Genomic DNA, 20,169 nt, shown 5'->3' with positions numbered 1-20,169 from the left:
AGTGTGGACCAGCCCTTTCTCTAGGTTAACCAACCCCCTTCCCCTCAGCTGCACAACCTGCTGCCCCTCCCCGCTCAGTTCCCACAGTGGAGCTCAGACGTAGACAAATGGAGATCAGTCCTCTCTTTCTGCCTCCCAGAGTTTCGTTTAGTGTCTTCCCTTCCCTTCTTTACATTCTCTCTGTGACTTCCAAAGTTCAGGCCTCATCAACTCTTACCTGCATACATGACTAAGCCCCCTGCCCTGTCCTGTCTTCCTGCCCTTTACGTATAACTGCCCACAGACTCCCTCCTTGACCAAGGCATTCTTCTGAGGCGCCCTCGCTGTGATCCTACCACTCCCTGGCCCCAAAGCCTTTCCTCTTCATGTGGAAGCAGGTGTTGACTCTGCAGTCGTGCATTCACTCCGTCCTCTATGAGCTGGCCCAACTGCTCTCCCACCAAACCCCCTTTTGTGCTTCCTGTGGTCCAGTCCAACATGCTGGGTACACGAGCTGATGCCATGAACCTGCACACGTTTTCTGGCTTCTACACACCCTCTGCCCAAATATTCCTGTCCTGTCTTGTCCATGCATGTTCTGCTTTGTCTCCAAAGCCTAGCTCCGTGTGCCTTCCTTTGCAATTCTCCCCAGACAGAATGAATTATTCTGTGCTACCCAGTCACATAGTTTATGTTTTTGCTTATAAAACTTTTTAATGTCTGGCTTATAGTCCTAGGACATGGACCTGTCCTTCCCGCTAGAAAGCCAATGCTTTGTGGACAAAGCTGGGCCCTACTGCTCCCAGTGAGTTCCAGGACCCTAACTGAATGCAGGGCACTGCAGTATATGATCTGGGCATATTGGTTGGATCAGGTTTTCGACAAGCTGTGTGCTCACAACAGTTTCCTCTGGTCGGGTGATTACCGTTTCAGAAGATGCATGAGGTCAAATGACTCAGCAAAAATTCTGCAGACCAAATGACAGGAAGTAAGAGCCTCAGAAGCCGACTCTATTAACACTGATCTAAAACACATGTGTCTGGAGCCCCAGTGCCAGTGTGGGAGGATTTTCCACAGCATATGCCAAGGGTCTGCAGCCTGATACCATGCCCCGGGAGGGACAAACCACAGGCTCCCTTCACCCCTGTGCTGTCTGATGCCCCATCGAGGACACTTAGAGGTCTGCAGAGCCTTGAGCATGGCAGAGTTGTGCCTCCCCTCTCCAAGAAACCCACCTGTCTGGATTTTCCAGATAATGGAAACTTGCCCCTATAAAGCACTCAAACTTTTCAAAGTAAAATCCATTTTGATAAACAACTTCCAAAAGGAAGAACAGAATCCAACACTCTCTCATCCCCTCAAGCCATCGTGAATGTTATTTGACCATTTCTTGATAGCTCTGGGCTCACATCAGGTATACCAGTTGCTGTTTTCCCCACAGGCTTCACTGCTTCTTTTGTATCTTCAAATTGTAATAATTACAGCAATGATAGCCAGCACTCATGAGCCCTTCCTATGTGCATAATTATTTCATTTTGGCTTCACAACATCCCTAAAAGGTAGATGTTATTTTTTTCCAGTGTTTAGGTGTGAAACTGAGGAGAAGGGAGGGTAAGTGGAGCATGGTTACATGGCAAGTTAAATCGTGGAGAGTGGTCCTAACCCAGGCAATCAGCTTGAGCCCACATTGACAAATCCTTTACTCTGCTGGCTTCCCTCCGCACTGAAATAAAGTGATCAAACTCATCCAGGGACTTTCCTGGGTTTAGCACTGACCACTCTGAGTCCAGGAAAATGCATAATAGTTGATTACCCTAGCCTGAGAGCAAGAGAGCACTCACTGGAATGCTTGGCTTTTGTAAACCAGACGTGCTATTTCTGATCATCCACCCCTAGCCATTGAGGATAGTAAAGGAACCCAGTAACAGTCAGACCAGGAGGGCCAGACAGAAACAGGCCTCCTAAGACAGTCAATAATGTTGCTCTCCTTGAAAGCATATCTGTTCAACATGAGCACAGGTGAGAAACTTCTGTGAATGAAAATTGTATACTTCTTTCTTCATAATTCAAAATGAGAAATGGCTACATATACTTATGGTGGGCAATTTTCTAAGCCAGACCATTTAGTGAGACATATTAAAGGGTATATCATTTAGGTAATAAAAAAAAAAAAGAAGAAGAAGAAGAAGAACCGGGATACCTGGGTGACTCAGTGGTTGAACGTCTGCCTTTGGCTCAGGGCATGATCCCAGGGTCCTGGGATTGAGTCCTGCATCAGGCTCCCCACAGGGAGCCTACTTCTCCCTCTGCCTGTGTCTCTGCTTCTCTCTGTGTGTCTCTCATGAATAAATAAAATCTAAAACAAGGAAAGGAAGAAAAGAAAGAAAGAAAAGAAAGAAAGAAAGAAAGAAAGAAAGAAAGAAAGAAAGAAAGAAAGAAAGAAAGAAAGAAAGAAAGAAAGAAAAAAGAAAAGAAAGAAAGAAAAGAAAGAAAGAAAGAAGAAAGAAAGAAAGAAAGAAAGAAAGAAAGAAAGAAAGAAAGAAAGAAAGAAAGAAAGAAAGAAAGAAAGAAAGAAAGAAAGAAAGAAAGAAGGAAGGAAGGAAGGAAGAAAGAACAGACCCCCTCATTGCCAAGGAATAGCATCTTAGGAACTGTGCATTACTCTGCTTCCCAGGTCAGCTGTCTGTGACCTCTCCATGTGGACTCAGGTGGTGGAGAGTCTGAGGTCCCCTGCCACTGTGGCCCACCGCTTGCATGGAGACATCACAAAAAGGAAGGCTTCCCTGAGGAGAATGGCAATGGTGAAGTTGGCATTAAGGATCCTCTGAGTTCCATGGGAACAGTTGGAAGTGAAACCCTTAGTTAACTGACATCGCATTTCTAGTTTATTCCAGTGGAGTTTTAAAGCTTAAACCTTGCCTCCTCCTTAATCTGCCCGGCTCTCTGGCCCAAGGAGAGTGGATGGACTTTGGGACTGCCTTTTCCTCAAAGGCCTTTTCCAAAATCTTTCGTGACTGGGCATGCTCAGCAATGGCAGTCTGGCTCCCAGAATGGCAGGGTTGCTGTATTTGGAGGGTGTTGCTTCCACAGGATATTAAGTGCTCCTCTGAGAGTTCAAGATTAACCTCTAGGCAAAACAAGTGCGCTGGCTTTCTGCCTCACTTCTTGCTTCTGCACAAGCCCAGATATTACCTTGGCGGGAGGACTTAACATTTTAAGGAAAGAGGAGGAGGAAGAAAGCCAATCATCCTAATGGCAAGGTGGATGCTGCTCTGTTTCCCAGAGAGTCCCCACGTTATCCTGCACTTGCTTTGCAGCAACTTCCAACAGGAACTGGACTCAGAGCCATGTCCTCGGCTCTGCCCTTAAGCTTCCCCAGAAGGTTCCCTAGCTCTGAGCAGCCAGTGGGTATTTGAGCAGCAAGCCATGTCACTCTTCTATGAGCTAAATAACTTTTTTTAAGAATCAGAAACCAAATAGTTTGAGGATACCAGAAAAGGTGATGAGTTCGCTTTTCCTTAGCTGTACAAAAAAAGTGTTCCATGAAAAAATCAGAAGGGCATTTTTAAAGGAATTTGGAATTCACTTTTCTGTTCATTTTATTTTTCATTTTCTTCTTAAATTTAGCTATTTCGGAAATTGCTTATTAAAACCAAAATGAGTGAATGAGTGAATGAATGAATTAATTAAATAAAATAAAACCAAAGGTATCTTCTCCTGTCAAGCCAAATCTGACTTTTCTTTCATGGGAAGCTCACGGCAGCTTCTGGGAGAGAAGTGATCGCCTCTCCTGGGAATGCCAGTACTATCTGGCTCAATCTCCATAAATACTATTTAGTTTGTACTTTTCCCAACTTTCAACTGCCTGGCCCATTCATGGGGTTTTGAGTCTTCCAGGGAACTTCTGAACTTTGCCACGGACTCAGTATTAAAAGCCTACACAGGCAAACACCTTTGTACTACGGTGGGATTCTACTGGCTGTGAGCCACGGTAGAGGTAGACTCTGCAACACGGTCTCTCTCTGGAGGAGCCTGTCTTCCCCAAGAGTGTTAAATGAGTATGCCAACTTATTCTGTTCCATGACTTTGATGCCTGAGTAGAAAAACTTCCTCAGACCATCCACTTTATGGGAATATAGGAAGAACATGTGGACCAAAGTGAAGAGACTCAGAAATGTCAAGCCATTTTTAAAGTAATAAAATCTGATTTCAAATCAAACTATATAATTTGAGTTGTTTGTGTAAGGCGTTAAGCCCCAAATAACGATATCTTGAAAGTTAAAATATACAGAAGTTACAATCCCTTTCAAATAGATGTACAGAGAAAAAGCTAGAAGATCCTTGTTTTTTGTTTTTGTTTTGTTTTTTAAGATTTCATTTGTTTATTCATGAGAGACACACAGAGAGGAGCAGAGGCAGAGGCAGGGGGAGAAACAGGCTCCCCAAAGGGAACCTGATGTGGGACTCAATCCTAGGATTCTGGGATCACAACCTGAGCCGATGGCAGACAACCACTGAGCCACCAGGCATCCCAGATCCTTGTTCTTTGGCTCTTTACATTCAGATTACGACAAATTAGATCCACTCATCTTCATGATTCACAGATTCCATATCTGCAAAGATGTCTACTGGCTGGAATGTAACTGTTATCCCCAAGTCAATCCTCCCTGTCCTTCTGGGGTCATGAGAGACAGCAAAAAGTTGAAGTACTCAATGCACTCCTTTCTAGCTGAGGTCCAAGGAAGGCAGCTGAGTTCGAACAAAGGAGTGCTCTACCTTTTTGTTTCCATTCTTTCTACAAACAAACATCCTTTTTAATGGTCTATTTAGTGTCATGTTTTCCATATTTTAGTGACTTTTGTTGGTGATTTCATGGTGTAAAGTGGCTCCAAGCATGTGATGAAGTGCTGGCTAGTGCTCCTAAGCACAAAGCTGGAAGGGGCCTTAGGGGAGATTACACGTGTTATACAAGCTCTGCGTAGGCCTGAGTTACAGTGCTGCTGGCCATGAGTTCAATGTTGATGAATCAACAGTCTATAATAAAGTGCCTTAAGCAGAAACATACATAAAACAAGGTTGTGTATTGATGGGTGGAGGCAACTGTTGTGACCAGAGGCTGGCAGGAATCTAACCTCGTATTTCCACTAGGAGCAATGGTTCAGTGTTTACTAATTCAATGTTCACAGAAACTTTATAGAACACAACTACCATAAATAATTAGAACCAACTATTTCCTCAAGCTTATAACTGCCCTTTTAAGGTATTTTAACTCTTGTGGTCTCTCTTTGTTGTCAATTTTTGTTCACCCTCACTTATTAAGAATCAGTTGTGTGGGCAACACCATGATAATTCCTTAGAGGGTCCAGAGGTGACTAAAGCTAATATCCTTGCCCTGCAGAAGCTTCTGGTCCAGCAGATGGGAGTAAATTTGGATTGACAGAACCTAACAGCTTGAGGTAGGAATACTAATAATATCTTTTCAGGTGTTTACCATCACAGAATCATAAATTGCAAGACTTTGAAAACAACGGTGAGCTCACTGCCTCCTCCTTCGACATCTTTCTCACCTGGCTTCTGGGGCACCAAACCATCTCCCTGGTCTCGCCTTACCTGCACATTTCCCTTATTACTAAATGTCTGGCTGCCCCAGAACTCAGTGCTTGGGTCACATTCTTTTTTATCTACACTCACTTCCTTGGCCATAGTATCTGCCTTTCTGATTTTAAATATTAACTAGACCCTAATGGTACTCCCTGACCTCTAAGTTCACATATCCACCTGCCTGCCTGATTTCTCCATATGAAAGTCCAAGGGGCATGTCAAAATTATCTCAAACTCCTGACACCAGCTTCTGATCTCACCCCACTCCAAACTTCTCAGTCTGTAGTTTTCCTCATGTCAGTAGATAGCTATTTCTTCTGTGGCAAATTTTATATTCCAAGAATCCCACAATAATATATCCACTCTCATGTGCTCTTGCACTCTCCCATGAAGAAATGGAGTTTATTTCCTTTTCTCCAACTCTTGGCAGAAATGACTGCCTTGATGAAAAACATGTATCAGAAGTGACACAAGACTTCCATGATGATGTCAAAAGTTTGATACACAAAATACCAACAGCATTTTTCACAGAACTAGAACACATAATCTTAAAATTTGTATGGAACACAAAATATCCCAAATAGACAAATCAATCTTGAAAAAGAACAAAACTGGAGGTATTACATTCCCAGATTTCAAGATATACGAAAAAGCTCCAATAATCAAAACAATATGGTAATGGTACAAAAATAGACACATAGACCAATAGAACAGAATAAAGAGGCCAGAGATAACCATAAAACTCTATGGTCACTTAATCTTTGGCAAAGGAGGCAAGAATATGTAATAGAAAGACAGTCCCTTCAATAAACAGTATTGGAAAACTGCACAGCTACAGGCAGAACAGTGAAACTAGACCACTTTCTTACATCATACACAAAAGTAAATTTAAAATGGATGAAAGACCTAAGTGTGAGACCTGAAACCATAATAATCCTGGAATAGAGCAGAAGCAGTAATCTCTCTGGCCATAGCAACATTTTTCTAGATCTGCCTTCCAAGGGATACAAAAGCAAAAATAAACTATTGGGACTATATCAAAATAAAAAACTTCCACACAGCAAAGAAAATAATTAACAAAACTAGAAGACAACCTACTGAATGGGAGAACATATTTGCAAATGACATATCTAGTAAGGGGTTAGTATCCAAAATATGTAAAGAACTTACACAACTCAATGCCAAAAAAAAAAAAAATTAAAAAATGGGCAGAAGACATGAACAGACATTTCTGCAAAGAAGACAGCCAGATGGCCAACAGACACATGAAAAGATGCTCAACAGGACTTAGTATCAGCAAATGCAAAGCAAAGCCACAAAGAAATCACTTCATACCTGTCAGAATGGCTAAAATAAATAATACAAAAAAACAACAAGTGTTGGCAAGGATGTGGAGCAAAAGAAACCCCTGTGTACTGTTGGTGGTAATGTAAACTGGTGCAGCCACTGTGGAAGACAGTATGGAGGTTCTTCAAAAAATTAAAAATAGGAATTGCCATACGATCCAGTAATTCCACCACTGGGTATTTACCCAAAGAATATAAAATACTAATTCAAAAAGATACATGCAGCCCTATGTTTAATTGCAACATTATTTACAATAGCCAAATTATGGAAGCAGCCCAAATGTCTATTGTTAGATGAAGATGTGGTATATATATATATGCAATGGAATATTATTCAACCGTAAAAAGAATAAAATTTTTCCATTTGCAACAACATGGATGGATCTACAGGACATAATATTAACCGAAATAAGTCAGAGAAGGACAATGATTTGATTTCACTCCTACATAGAATTTAAGAAACAAAACAAAGAAAGAAAAAAAGAGATGAACCAAAAAAAACAGACTCTTAACTATAGAGAACAAACTGGTGGTTAGCAGAGGGGAGGTGGGTGGGGATGGGTGAAATAGGTGATGGGAATTAAGAGAGTACACTTATCACAATGAGCGCCGAGGAACATAGAATTGTTGAATCACTATATTGTACATCTGAAACTAATATAATAGTGTATGTTAATTATAACGGAATTAAAATTTTAAAAATGCTTTTGGGGAAAAATAACTTGGTACAGGTTCTACCTAGCTCTCTCTCTCTCTGAAGCCACTCACAACTGGAACCTTGGAACCCAGCCATTCATGGTGTGAGGAAGCCAAGCAGCCATATGGAAAGGCCACATGTAGATGGCCCAACCTTAGCCAACAATCAGCATCAACTCACATAAGCAAGTGGGCAAACTCCCAGATGAAGCTAGCCCCCAACATTGGAGCTGCCTTGACTGACATTGAGCAGAAGCAAGCTGTTCCCTCAGAGCCCTGCCCAAACTGCAGATTTGTGAGCAATGTTGCTGTTGTTTACACCACTAAACATTTAGGTCCAATGGCTGTTTTTGCAGCCATAGCATTGTCAACACTGTTCAGGCCCAAACCATGGGGTCATCCTTGCCACCCCTCTTTCTCCCATATTCGTTCTTCCAATCTGTCAGGAAATGCTCACAAAACATATCAAAAATCTGAGCTCTTCTTGCACCTCCATTGCTCCTAATCTTTCCAGTAGCTTCCCACCTACCTTCCCTGCTTCCATCCTTACCCCTCTTTGATCTGATTCTCAACGCAGCAGCCAAAGTGATCTTATTAAAAATAAGTCAGATCATGTTAACTCTAATCAAAAGCTCAAACCACTTCCCATATCACTACACAATTTCCTCCCACCTCTCATGAGCTTTCTGTCCTCATTTCTTACTATCTTCAGTCTCCAGATCCACTGACCACTGCTCCTCTGTTCCCACCTGGGCCTTCAGACATGGTTCACTCCCTTACTTCCCTCAAGTCTTTACTCAATGTCACCTTTTGCATGGGGATGTCCCCAGCCATGGTATTCTCCTTCTCTGCTTCATCTTTCTTCCCAGCACTCCTTACCACTCACATCATTTTAATTATTTATCTGTTTTCTCACTTGTTACCCACCACACCACCAGCCTTATATACACAGAGACCACAGAACACGTAATAGAATGTTAGCTACATGATGACAGGGGTTTCTGTCTGTTTTACTCACTAATGAATCCCTAGCATCTTAAACAGTACCTGGTTGGCACGTTGAAGACCATTGATAAACATCTGTTGAATAAATGGATGAGATTAAATGTTCTGCAGGTTAGAGTCCTATCATCTAAATAGCCTTGGGGAAATCTGAACCCAATCTTCTGCTCTAGCATTTATTCCAAGTAAAATACCTTTTAGCTATAATAATAGAATAACCAAATAAATCCATGAAGAAAATGTACTATCTTATTAAATAAGACATCTTTGGAAGTGTTTCCAAAGTTGATTATTTCAGAAGCACAATGAATGTATCAAGGACCTAAGTGTTTTCTATCTTTTCTCTTTACCATCTTTACATAATATATGTTTCTTATGTTGAAACTATAACCCCCAGTGCCATGGTACTTGGAAGTGAGACTTTTGGGAGGTTATTCGGATTAGATAAGGCGATGAGGGTGAGGCGCTCATGATGGGATTAATGCCATTATAAAAAGAGGAGGAGACGAGGGAATCTTTCTTTCTGTGTGCACCTATCAAGGAAAGACTACATGAAGATGACCAAAAAGATGGCCCTCACCAAGAACTTGATCATTCTAGCACCCTGATTTGGGACCTCCAGCCTCCAGAATGTGAGAAATAAACATATGTTGTGTGAACCACCCAGGCTATGGTATTTGTTACGGCGACTCCAGCAGACTTGGACAGTGTGGCAGATTATATTTCCCAAAGACGGCCACTCCTATATATTTCTTCTACAACACATGCTCTTCATACAATATGATTGACACTTCTCCTACCAAGAGGTGGGGTCTATGTTCTCTCCTCTCAAATCTAGGTAGGAGTTGTAGACTGTTGATCCCAATCGACAGAGTAAGGTGGAAGTAATGCTATGTGATGCCAGGTTACAAAAAAGGATATGGCTTCCACTTGGCTCTCTCTTTCAGGATGCTTACCTGGGAACCCTGACAACACATTGTGAGGAAGCCTGTGCCACATGGAGCAGCTGACATGGAGAGGAATCGAGCCCTCCCTCTAGCAGGTAGTACCGATTTGCCAGCCATGTGAGTGAGCCATCTTGGAAGTGGGTCCTCCAGCTGTAGTCAAACCTTCAAATAACTATACCTCCAGCCAACATGTTCTTATTACCTCATGAGAAACTCCTAATCCAGAACCTTTCCCAAATTCCAAGATCACAGAAACCATGGAAGACTTTTGTTATTTTAAGCCACTACGTTTTGGGGTAATTTATTAGGGAGTATTTATGTGAACCAGATTGATGCCATCTTGGACAAATCTGCCATGATAACCCCTCAATGACCTGAAGCCTTTTTAAGCACACACACCCTACCCCTACCCCCAGCCCTACCATCCTTCCTTTTTGTTTAACCACACCCTTAAGTACACTCTTGGAGCATAACATCCTTGATCTGTGCTGGAGATAGGACTATCATTCTCAAACATTCTCCTTCTGGGTGGTCTCCCAGCCTTTAGGGCAATGAAAACAGGTCAAAACAGATTTTATAGGAGGTGAGGTTGCAAAAATCTTCTCTTGCCACCAGCCAAGACCTGTAAGTCCCTTTAATAAACCATTTCTTGCCAGGCTGTACTTGTCAGCCTTATTCTTCAGTCTTATAACCCCCTTCGGCCTTTGGAGGTCATTTTGTCTATACCTCCCTTTCATGAAGCAGTATTGGATAATTAATACACTGAACATATTAGCTTTTATCCTTCATAGTTAAGGCATGGCTGCTACAGCTTGTGACATCGCATCATCGTTTCAGAAAAGCATGATGATATTCTAGGAGCAGATTTCAATCAATCTTATAAACCTCCAGCAACTAGAATCTTTGGAATTCAATTCTGGGTGTAGGATTGCATCACTAAGAACTACAGGACTGCTTAGTTTTTTTATATTCTTTTCAAGCAAGGGCAGGGAGCTACTCTAAAGTCTACACATCTTTACCACTAGTAATCTTACTAATGAAACTGCATTGGTAGCATCCATTATGCATGCTAATTGAAAAGCCACCAACTGCATCAACAGAAACCTATCTCTTTTTTCTTTTCTTTTTTTTTTAACAGAAACTTATTTCTAACATTAATTATGACAACTGGTAAAGCCTCTGCTGTTGATCAGAGATAAAGATCATGGAAGCCTTTGCGGTAGCTGTTTCTGGAGTACAGGTTTCCACCCTAGGATGTAAATTCTCAATTAGGACAAACAACAGTATCTAGGCTATCACATAACTCTGAAATGCATACATGAGAACACACCACCTATGATGAAATATTTTAAGTATATTACAGACATTACAATCCTCAGAGTGGCTCTCTTGTCTCAAGCTCATTCCTACATCCCCTTTCACACATGCCCTTCAAGTCTTCCTATTAATTTCATTAGTTTCTGAGGAACCAAATCCACTCACACAGGGATGGATTTCTTTTCTGATGCTCCATTCAGGATGGGCTGCAGGTGCTCTGTTTTGGTTCTTTGATCATCTAAATGCATGCCCATTTCCCAAGGAAGGCAGTAATCCTCGTAGGCAGGTGAGTTCAAACCTGTGTTCAAGAGAGATGTACACGGTACCTCTTTCACTGCCTCATCGCTTGCACCTAGAGTCAAGATTCTTCATGGTTGCAGTAGGGGTTGGTCCCTTGGTGCCTACTGGATTAAGGACTGTGTTACTCCTTCATGGTTGTCTTCTGGTTTTCACAGGAGAACCACTGAAATGATACAGATACCATTAAATTCCTACCGCATACCTATGTTCTCCTCAGTCTCCATCTGAGGATGGACGGGAAATGACCTAGTCTCCTAGTGGCAGAGGTTAGCTAAGCTTTATCAAGCCGTGTGGTTGCCCTGACACTGACTAAGGAGAATGGAGGGGATAACACAAAGGACAGCAGTGAATGTGAGGAGGAGACCTCGCGGAGCCTGGACTCCAGCCCTACTTCTGCCAACACAATGGTTTAGACCTGCTCCTCCACATTTTTTGCTCCTTCCATTTCCTCATCTCCAAAACATTAAGATCCTTCCTAGCTAGATTGGCCAGTTCTGGCTACATGGCTGTTACTTCTAGACAAACCCAGCAGTACTACCTGCTTAGCTGTTCCCATATTTCCCTCTTCCCTACTTTTCTCTCCATTTCTTCTCTTCCTTTATGCTCCTATCCCTTCTCTTCTGTTTCTCCTTCCCACCCTACCCACGTATATAGGGTACCTACTATGGCCTCAGAACATTCGCGGCCCTCAAGGAGTTCACCACTGAATAAAGGACATAATAATAATAATAATTACTATTATTTAAATGAGAATAAACACCAAAATGCTACTTGCTAATATTTACCATTCTCCGCCTATGTGCCACATAGCACGCTAAGAGTTTTTCATGCATCGGTTGATTTAATTCTGGCAGCATCTCTGGGTGGAAGGAAGTGTCCCAGTTTGTGTTTCAGAGAAGTCAAATGCTGCGCCTCAAATCTCACAGCTCCTACCTGACAGAGCTTCTTGGCCAAGCAAAAAAATCACTGTGCCTCGCTATAAGTGCTACCACAGAGATAGGACCCAAAACAGAAATGCTGACGAGGAAGAGAGGAAAAAGGATCTCTCTCCACATGAAGCTGGAAAGATCCTTTGAGAGGTAGCACTGAAGGATGAGAGGAGATTTACCTGATGGGGAAGAGTCTGTCGCCTGGTTAGATGACCTCATAACTTAGAAAATGATAAGGAATTTAGAAAGTTGGTGTCTTCTAAAAATATCAGAATAACAGAAATTACTTGGGTTTTCATGAGGCTATATATTAATGCAGATGCTGTATCTTTTTTATTATTATTATTTTGTAAAAAAAAAAAAAAAAAAACCCACTTCATGATTTTAGTTCTTGCTACATTTCCTCCCTTATGCTAATACTGAAAGGACGTGAGCCTTCTCTCTCAGCCTCCTCCCTGCCCTTCCCCCAGCTTCCAGGCCATACGTTTGTTAATCATGTGGTTACTTTTCCAGAGCCCAGTGCTTGAGCACACTTTATCTTAGGAAATGTTCTAGAATAGGCTGGGGGAAACCCCACTTTCTAGGAACATTGGCAATTACGTGAAGACCTTAGGTGACTGATTCTTTATTTTAGGTTCTGGCTTTGACTTATACCCAATCACATATTTCCAAGTCAGGAAGTGTGGAAATGTGAGGTTTTAGCTGCTCAGCGCTCACACGCTCCTCTGAGATGACAGGAATCAGGTTTCCTTGAGGAATCACTTCTCCTCCAGTCTCAGTTCAAGGCCTTGAAAGTAGTTACCTCCCCCAGGCCTGGCCAATCAAGGTCACAGTCCTACCACATGGCCATGCTGGGCTAATGAGCAACAGCTTTGGAACTTTCATGGTCTTCTTGGGAAAAAGGAAACATCTTCCCGTGCTGGTAACAAAGCTGGTGGCATATGAACCTGGCACTCCAGCTGCTCTTCTTTGCCACCACTTGAGACGAGCCTACCTAAAAATGAAGCTAACATAGTGTTTCTGCTCAGGCTGGGTATGCTCTTCATGGCTTTCTTCAGATCCACCCATAAGGTTCCTAGTGTCACTCCAGATGTGGGGACACAGTGACTGTTGATACTGCCTCTATTCAAAGGGTCAGTGCTGTCCCTCACCCTAGCTGAATTCCCCACATCCTGGCTGAGACCCATAACCTCTCCAGTTACTTAAAAATCTCTCTCTTGGAGATCCCTGGGTGGCGCAGTGGTTTGGCGCCTGCCTTTGGCCCAGGGCGCGATCCTGGAGACCCGGGATCGAATCTCACATTGGGCTCCCAGTGCATGGAGCCTGCTTCTCCCTCTGCCTGTGTCTCTGCCTCTCTCTCTCTCTCTCTCTCTCTCTGTGACTATCATAAATAAATAAAGAAAAAAATATTAAAAAAAAAAATCTCTCTCTTGCTTAGTATGTTCCAAACACTGTCCTTGTCCCTGGCCAAGACCTGCCAGCCCCTTCTTCATGTCACAGATAGTACATCCTAGCAGTCAGCCTGGAGCTCTCTCAAAGCCATTACGGGCTCCTCCATCAGCAGGGTGACACCATTTTATGGCCAGAGAGACTTTGACTCTCCACTTTCCCCTGAGGCCCCAGAGTCTTCCTGATGAAGAACAAGGTGCCAAACAGAGAAAAGCAATCATCTAAAGACACAACAAAATGTTTCTGGAATATGTGTGTTTAAGTTTATTGGGAGGAGAAAATTGTACTTGTTTTATTTGGCAATCATAAACCTGTCTTAGATGTGCGTAGAGGATAACAAAATTCCTTCTCCATAACTTTTATTCCCACAGAGAGTGACTTCTCAAAGGCCACTAGACTGAGTTCAGGGACTAGAGATTGGTAAATAGCAACCGGCTGTCCTCCCTGGACCAAGCGCAGCTGTGGTCCAAACCCTAGTGCCAGGAACTTGAAACCATGTGCCAGGCCGTCACACCAGAGTCTGGGCCATCCTCATCGCTGTGGCCACTGGTGCCAAATGCTGAGAGGGCAGGTGGAGGTGGCTGGGCTTCCTCTCATTTTTAATTCTCCCATGGGGATAGAATACGGAGATGGGGACAGAGGAAAAGAAACATGAACAAGTGTTCTTGTTCAGCCCAGACTCTGGTTAGGAGACAGCAGCTCAATGCCCTTCATCCCCAGGAGACCTCCTGCTGTGTCTTCAGACATTTCTGGATTGGAAGGCTTACAGTCAGCCAACATGATTCCAGGCTCTTCCTCATTCTAGCTGTGTGACTTTGGATAAATGACTTTTCTCATTCATAAAATTAGGAATAATATAAATGCTACTACCACTTTGGGCTGACGATGAGCTACCATCTGTACGACATATCAGGGCACCATATCTGGCACGTAGACAGCAGGCCACAGTGGGAGTTAGCCTTCCAGAGGATATTACTTGGGGTTTACTTCTGTGAAACTGCAAAGCCTATACTTTCTTCCCCATGTTGAAGAAACTGCTTTTCCATTTAGGCCCAAAAGATCCAGAGACTTGATAATTTACAGGTTCAGCACAATGGTCAATAAGAGAATTCCAGCCTCTGCGTGAAGTGCCCTGCTCAACCCCGAAAACAAGCTTGCTTTGTTCTTTCCGTTCAAGGGTGAATGACATCACTGCTCCATTTTTTTGAAAACCAAATGCCGAAGTCATAGAGGCAGCTTTGCAGTTTCCCCACACATTTCTAATAGATTTCCCACAAGCTGGTATTGCAACCCCAAGCAAATCAAAAATTATGCAACACTTTTCTTAAATATCATCTACATAAAGAACATCAAGTTCTGGTTACAAAGCCATGAAGAGTTGGGAGAGGGAATTTCATAAAATACCCAGGGCTGGATATAAGGATGGAGGCGGTGTAGGTGGTAGATAGAGAACTGAGCAGGCAGGCAGACAAGCTCGGGTCCTGGACCCGGCCCCTCCACTTACTAACTGCGCGGTCTCAGGCACAGCCGTCAACGTGTCCGGGCACATGTGCTCAAGTGTGCAATGCAGGGGGTGGGCTAAATCGTCCAGAAGGTACTTCGGGTCTGAGGTTCCAGTTCTGGAGGAGAAAGGGGACATGGAGAGATGTGAGATGCATAACAGAGCAGTACTGCATCCCACATCCAGAGAAGGCCAGGGGAGAGCGAAGGGGTCATGGCTTGAGTAGGGAGGACAAATGCCCGCTTTTCCCAATTGGGTTTAAGTGTTTCACATCCTTGACCTGTCCGTTTGCCTCAGCTGATTGGAAGGATCTAGGAATAAGAATATTATGAGTCCTCTGAGTTTGTCAGGACAGAACCCTGAGCGGCTGATGAGGAACCACTGCTCTGGAATGCGGGACTTCCCAGGAGCCTTAATAAGAACCTGGGCTGCTGATCACTTTATGATGACAAAGGTGTTACAAAATGCTGAGCACACCTGGGTCAGAAAGGAAGCTTAGTTTCTACGTGGGAGCAAAAGGATCTCACAGATCTCACAGAAAGCCAGGCCTTTCACCTGTGGATAAAAACTTGCACTCCCATCCCCACCCTCACCCTGCCATGTCACTTCACAAGGAGAATCAGTGTCAATATAAACAGACAGCTTTGAGGGAAAACAAGGCGGCTTGCTGTGCTGAGGAACAGGCTGAACTGAGGGTGTGCCTCTCTTGGGCCCGCTGCCCAGCGGTCCACCCTAAAGATAAGCCAGCCCCGACTGGCTAAGGCCTGGCTCCCCCACAAGCCAGCTGGGGGGCAAGTGTGCGTCCACTGTTCCAGCCCCCTGTTTCCACAGAGGCTTCTGACATCTGGGAGGCCAGCCAAATTGCCCATCTGGCCCACCCACCTCTCCCAGGCCCGAGGCCCTTCACATCAGTTCCCACCTCTGTTGGAAGAGCTTAGGCAAGAGGTCTCCCATTTCCCAAACCTGGAAAGACCTTGAAATGAATCATAAATATGGAAATACAGCAGTCTCTTGGGATCTCTGTTATAGGAAAGGGCTGGAAACAAGATATCTCATCTCCCCATTGGTGTCAGTGGCCCGGGAGTGTGGTTTTTCAGAAACATACATGGAAACCATTCCCATAGACACTGCAAGGGGAGAAAACCCATTATCGCCCAAAACAAACACCACCAAACACTGCTACCATGAGTAGGAACAAACAATAACCAGTAAGCCATCATGAACCCTGAGGAAACATGCAGGGATGGGTTCCAGACTTGCCAGGAATTCCCACACCTTCATGCCTTTCAACATCCTGTCCTCTCCACCTGGAACACCTTTTACCACCTAATTTGCTCTTGTCTTCAAGACTCCCTGGAAATCCAAGGGCTGCTCTCCGAGTGCCTGGCCTGCCTCCCACAGCACACCTACAGCATGTCCTAGTTACCAGTGTGTGCCAATGTCTTCATTCAGAGCAGCTTCTGTGTGGGCCCCACCTGCCCAGCTCAGTGTGTGACAAAGAAAGAGCTCAACCAAAGACCTTAGATGGATGAGTAGTGACCAGATGATGGCCTTCAAAGGGCTTCCACTCCAGGAGTTCCTTGAGATGTTTTATCTCATTTTCCTTCATAACATGGTAGTACTTTTGTTTGGGGTATAAATTTATAATTTGTTTGGGTCTTGTCCATGGTAACATCTTCCTTCCAATTAATTCATGGATGGGGAAGGAGAACAAGTTTGCCCTGGCAGCCAAATACATAGCAGCCTGGAATCTCTCCTGGGACAGCAGCATTGTCCAAGCAATGGCACTTTCCAACCCAGAGAGAGGTAGCCCATTCTTGAGAAAGTAGACATTGTTATTTCCATGTAACTGATTAGCAACTGAGGCAGAAAAGTCTCATGGCCAAGAGCCATGACTGTGCAGAATTGCTACAACAAAGCCAGCTGTCCATTCATTAATTCACCATTTATGTGGCAAGGACCTCCCCGGTGCCAGGCGCCTTGCTAAGCACCCAAGGTGGTGAATACAACAGCCATGGTCTCCGTCATCACCACGTGGGTGCGGGAGCACTGAGGTCAAACAAATAAACATATAATTGGATGCTGCAATTCATATCATGAAGGAAACGTACGGGATGCCAAGAGAGATTCTATGGGAGGGCGGGAGCAGGTGCTGATTGTCTGGCATTTGTTTATTAAGCACTTAGTGTGTGTCAGGGGCTCTGTGACGCTCAGACGGGGCTCATTTGAGCATGACCCTCGAGGATGCACCCAGGGCAGACACTCAAGGTTTATATATATATATATATATATATATATATATATATATATATATAAATTTTTATTTATTTATGATAGTCACAGAGAGAGAGAGAGAGGCAGAGACACAGGCAGAGGGAGAAGCAGGCTCCATGCACCAGGAGCCCGATGTGGGATTCGATCCCGGGTCTCCATCGCACCCTGGGCCAAAGGCAGGCGCCAAACCGCTGCACCACCCAGGGATCCCTCAAGGTTCTCCCCTTGGGAGGTCCTCAGGGTTTTCTGCAGCCCCCATCTCCTCATCTGTCAGAGCAGAGATAAGAGCAACTTCTCCACTTGTACATCTGGACAGGGAAGATCGATGCTGGAGCACTTTGTCTTTCAAAAATACTGGGTAAAATTAGTGTGGACTAAAAACTTGTATAGAAATAAGCCATTATGTCCTTGAGTTCAGATCTATATGTAATACACAGATCTCATTTCTTCAACCAGCCCAACTCTAAATTTTTATATGTAAAGTGTTTTTTGCCATATTTTGTTTAAAAGACCATAGCCCTGGGAGAGGCAAAACCATGGGACTGAGATACATGGTCTCCTCAGGAACCTGCTGGGGAAGGTTGCTTTTCCTCCACTCCCCATTCCTTCTCCGAGGCCTGAGACCAGCCAGGGAGCCTTTGGCCTCGTGTTTGCGTGAGTGATTCCTCCACCACAGTCTGGCTCCCAAGGAGACAGCGTGAGACCCCAAAGAGAATGAGATAGAAACCGGGTCCTCCAGGTGTGAGGGAGAGGCAGCCCTTCCGCCCCCTTGGGGCCCTGTCTGCAGGCCCCTCCACCTGCAGGCTGGGCTTGAGGCCTCACCGCCAGGTGAGGCAGGGAGGCAGGGAGAAGCTGCCCAGCCCCTGGGCCCGGGGGATTAAAATGTGGCCTTGAATGACTTCTTGCTGGAAAGCAGAGCCTGGAGGCTCAGTGCGAGGTGCCAGGGCAGGCTGGAGTGGGGCTGCTGCTCTGGAGAGGCCTGGGGCCATGAAGCAGAGTCTGCCTTTGGCCCACATTGCCTCCCTCCCACCTGGGCCACCGGGGATTGGGCCTCTGCCCCGCTGCCCTCACACCCCCGGGGCAGAACGAGGAGATGCAGCCAGTGCCCTGTGGGCCCAGTGCAAGAGGCTGGGAGGATTTCCTCGGGAGGAGAAGCTGCAGGGAGTCTCAGAGCAGGAGGCCTGCGAGGTTCACCCCTCTCTCCTCATGGGGGTGGTGGCGGTGCCCCTGCGGGGAGGCTCACGGGGCCCTTTCGCACCTGCAGCTGCATTTGAGATTCCAAAGGAAGGCGTGCACAGAGCCCTGGTACTCCTTTTTTCCCCCTGCTCACCACAGGTGTAGCTTCCATCTGCCACCTTACAACGCTACTCCAGTAGCACCCACTATTCCCCATGCTGCGCCTTTCACCGGGAGTCCTGGGCTACTTTGGTTTGTAAACACGGGCTTTGTATATGGTAAACAGATTGAATTAAAGAACAACTATTTACACAGATTCTGAAAGTTAATACTTCTTTTAATTTCATTATTTAAAAAAATGTTTCTTATCAAGAGCAACATCTTTGAGGCTTCTCAAGAACTCTCATTTATTATCAACAAACTTCGGAGTCCCATGAGAACATTTCCTTTTCATTTGTAAATATATCATCTTTGGAATCCGTCTGTGATTTATTTGGTTGTTATGACTCATAAGTTAGAAGAGATTACCTAAAACTTACTCAATCATAGAGTTTTACATTTGGAAGGGGTTATTCAGGCCAGCATCCCTCCCCAGGCAGGAATTCCTCCTATAACCTTGGTCAGTGCTCTGCTTGAATACCTCCTACACTGAAAAGCTCACTACCTCCCATGAAAGCCTAGTTTGTTTTTGAAAGCTGCTCATCTTTAAGTTATATCCATCACAGAGGAAAGTTTTGTGTTACCCACATGTGCACTTCCAACCCCCACACAGAACTCAGCACATCAAAAATGTTCAATGAATGCTTATTGCATGAGCAAGGAGAAGTCTGAATTCATTCACTGAATTCATATTCATTGAAGATGTGTTATATGGCAGGTGTCACAGCAGCGGACAAGAAAGACATGGTTCCCGGCCCAGGAGGTGTTCTCATTCCAGTTGGAATGAAGTGTCCCTCCGTATTTCCCTCTCCTACTTAAATCTCAGCATAAGGAAGGCAGCAGGGAGCAGTACCACTAGGATAGATTGAGGAACAGTAGGGGTTTCTTGAATAATCCTAGAAATTACTCCGGAACCCTCGAGGAGGACAAGATTTCCTGTCAGGCTAGGCTGGTGGGCATTCTAAGTCAGTGTTGTTTGAACTTTTGAGAAATGTAAACTTATTTTATCCCTAAAGCAGATGATGCAGGATATTCAGTATAGATATAAGGTGGAGAGGCTTCAGCACATACTTAACACTTTCCCACTCATTGACGTGTATATGTGTGTGTATATATACATATGTATATATGTGCACATTTATTTTATTCAAACATAAACACACACTCACATAAAAATGAAAGAATATTCACCAAATTTTAAAAAAACAATTACCTCTCGGGACGCCTGGGTGGCTCAGTGGTTGAGCATCTGCCTTTGGCCCAGGGCATGATTCCAGAATCCCAGGATCGAGTCCCACGTTGGGCTCCCTACGTGGAGCCTGCTTCTCCCTCTGCCTGTGTGTCTCTGCCTCTCTCTCTCTCTGTGTCTCTCAAGAGTAAATAAATAAAATCTTTAAAAAAAATTACCTCTAGGCAGTAGGATTATAAACTTATTTTTTTTGTTTTCTGTATTTGATACATTTTCTACAATAAACAAGCATTGCTTATGCAAA

The 20,169-nt window shown here is 44.2% G+C and overlaps 1 long non-coding RNA gene across 3 annotated transcripts in view; it reads right to left on the bottom strand.

The window, feature by feature from the left end:
- Positions 1–19,950, bottom strand: part of LOC111096385 — a 58,785-nt gene extending 38,835 nt beyond the window's left edge. For 2 of the 3 annotated variants that reach the window (XR_005361193.1, XR_005361195.1), the window contains exons 1-3: positions 19,890–19,950; positions 15,071–15,185; positions 11,054–11,351 (exon numbers count right to left, since the gene is read on the bottom strand). This is a non-coding gene — a long non-coding RNA (uncharacterized LOC111096385). The remainder of the gene's footprint in view (positions 1–11,053; positions 11,352–15,070; positions 15,186–19,889) is intronic. The other variant, XR_005361194.1, reaches the window with a different exon arrangement.
- Between the last annotated feature and the right edge of the window lie 219 nt (positions 19,951–20,169).

The sequence above is a fragment of the Canis lupus genome, chromosome 6, assembly GCF_011100685.1.
Source record: "Canis lupus familiaris isolate Mischka breed German Shepherd chromosome 6, alternate assembly UU_Cfam_GSD_1.0, whole genome shotgun sequence".
In the NCBI taxonomy this organism is placed as follows: domain Eukaryota; kingdom Metazoa; phylum Chordata; class Mammalia; order Carnivora; family Canidae; genus Canis; species Canis lupus.
Note: the sequence above shows the minus strand (reverse complement) of the source record. Positions and strands in the feature narration are given on the sequence as shown.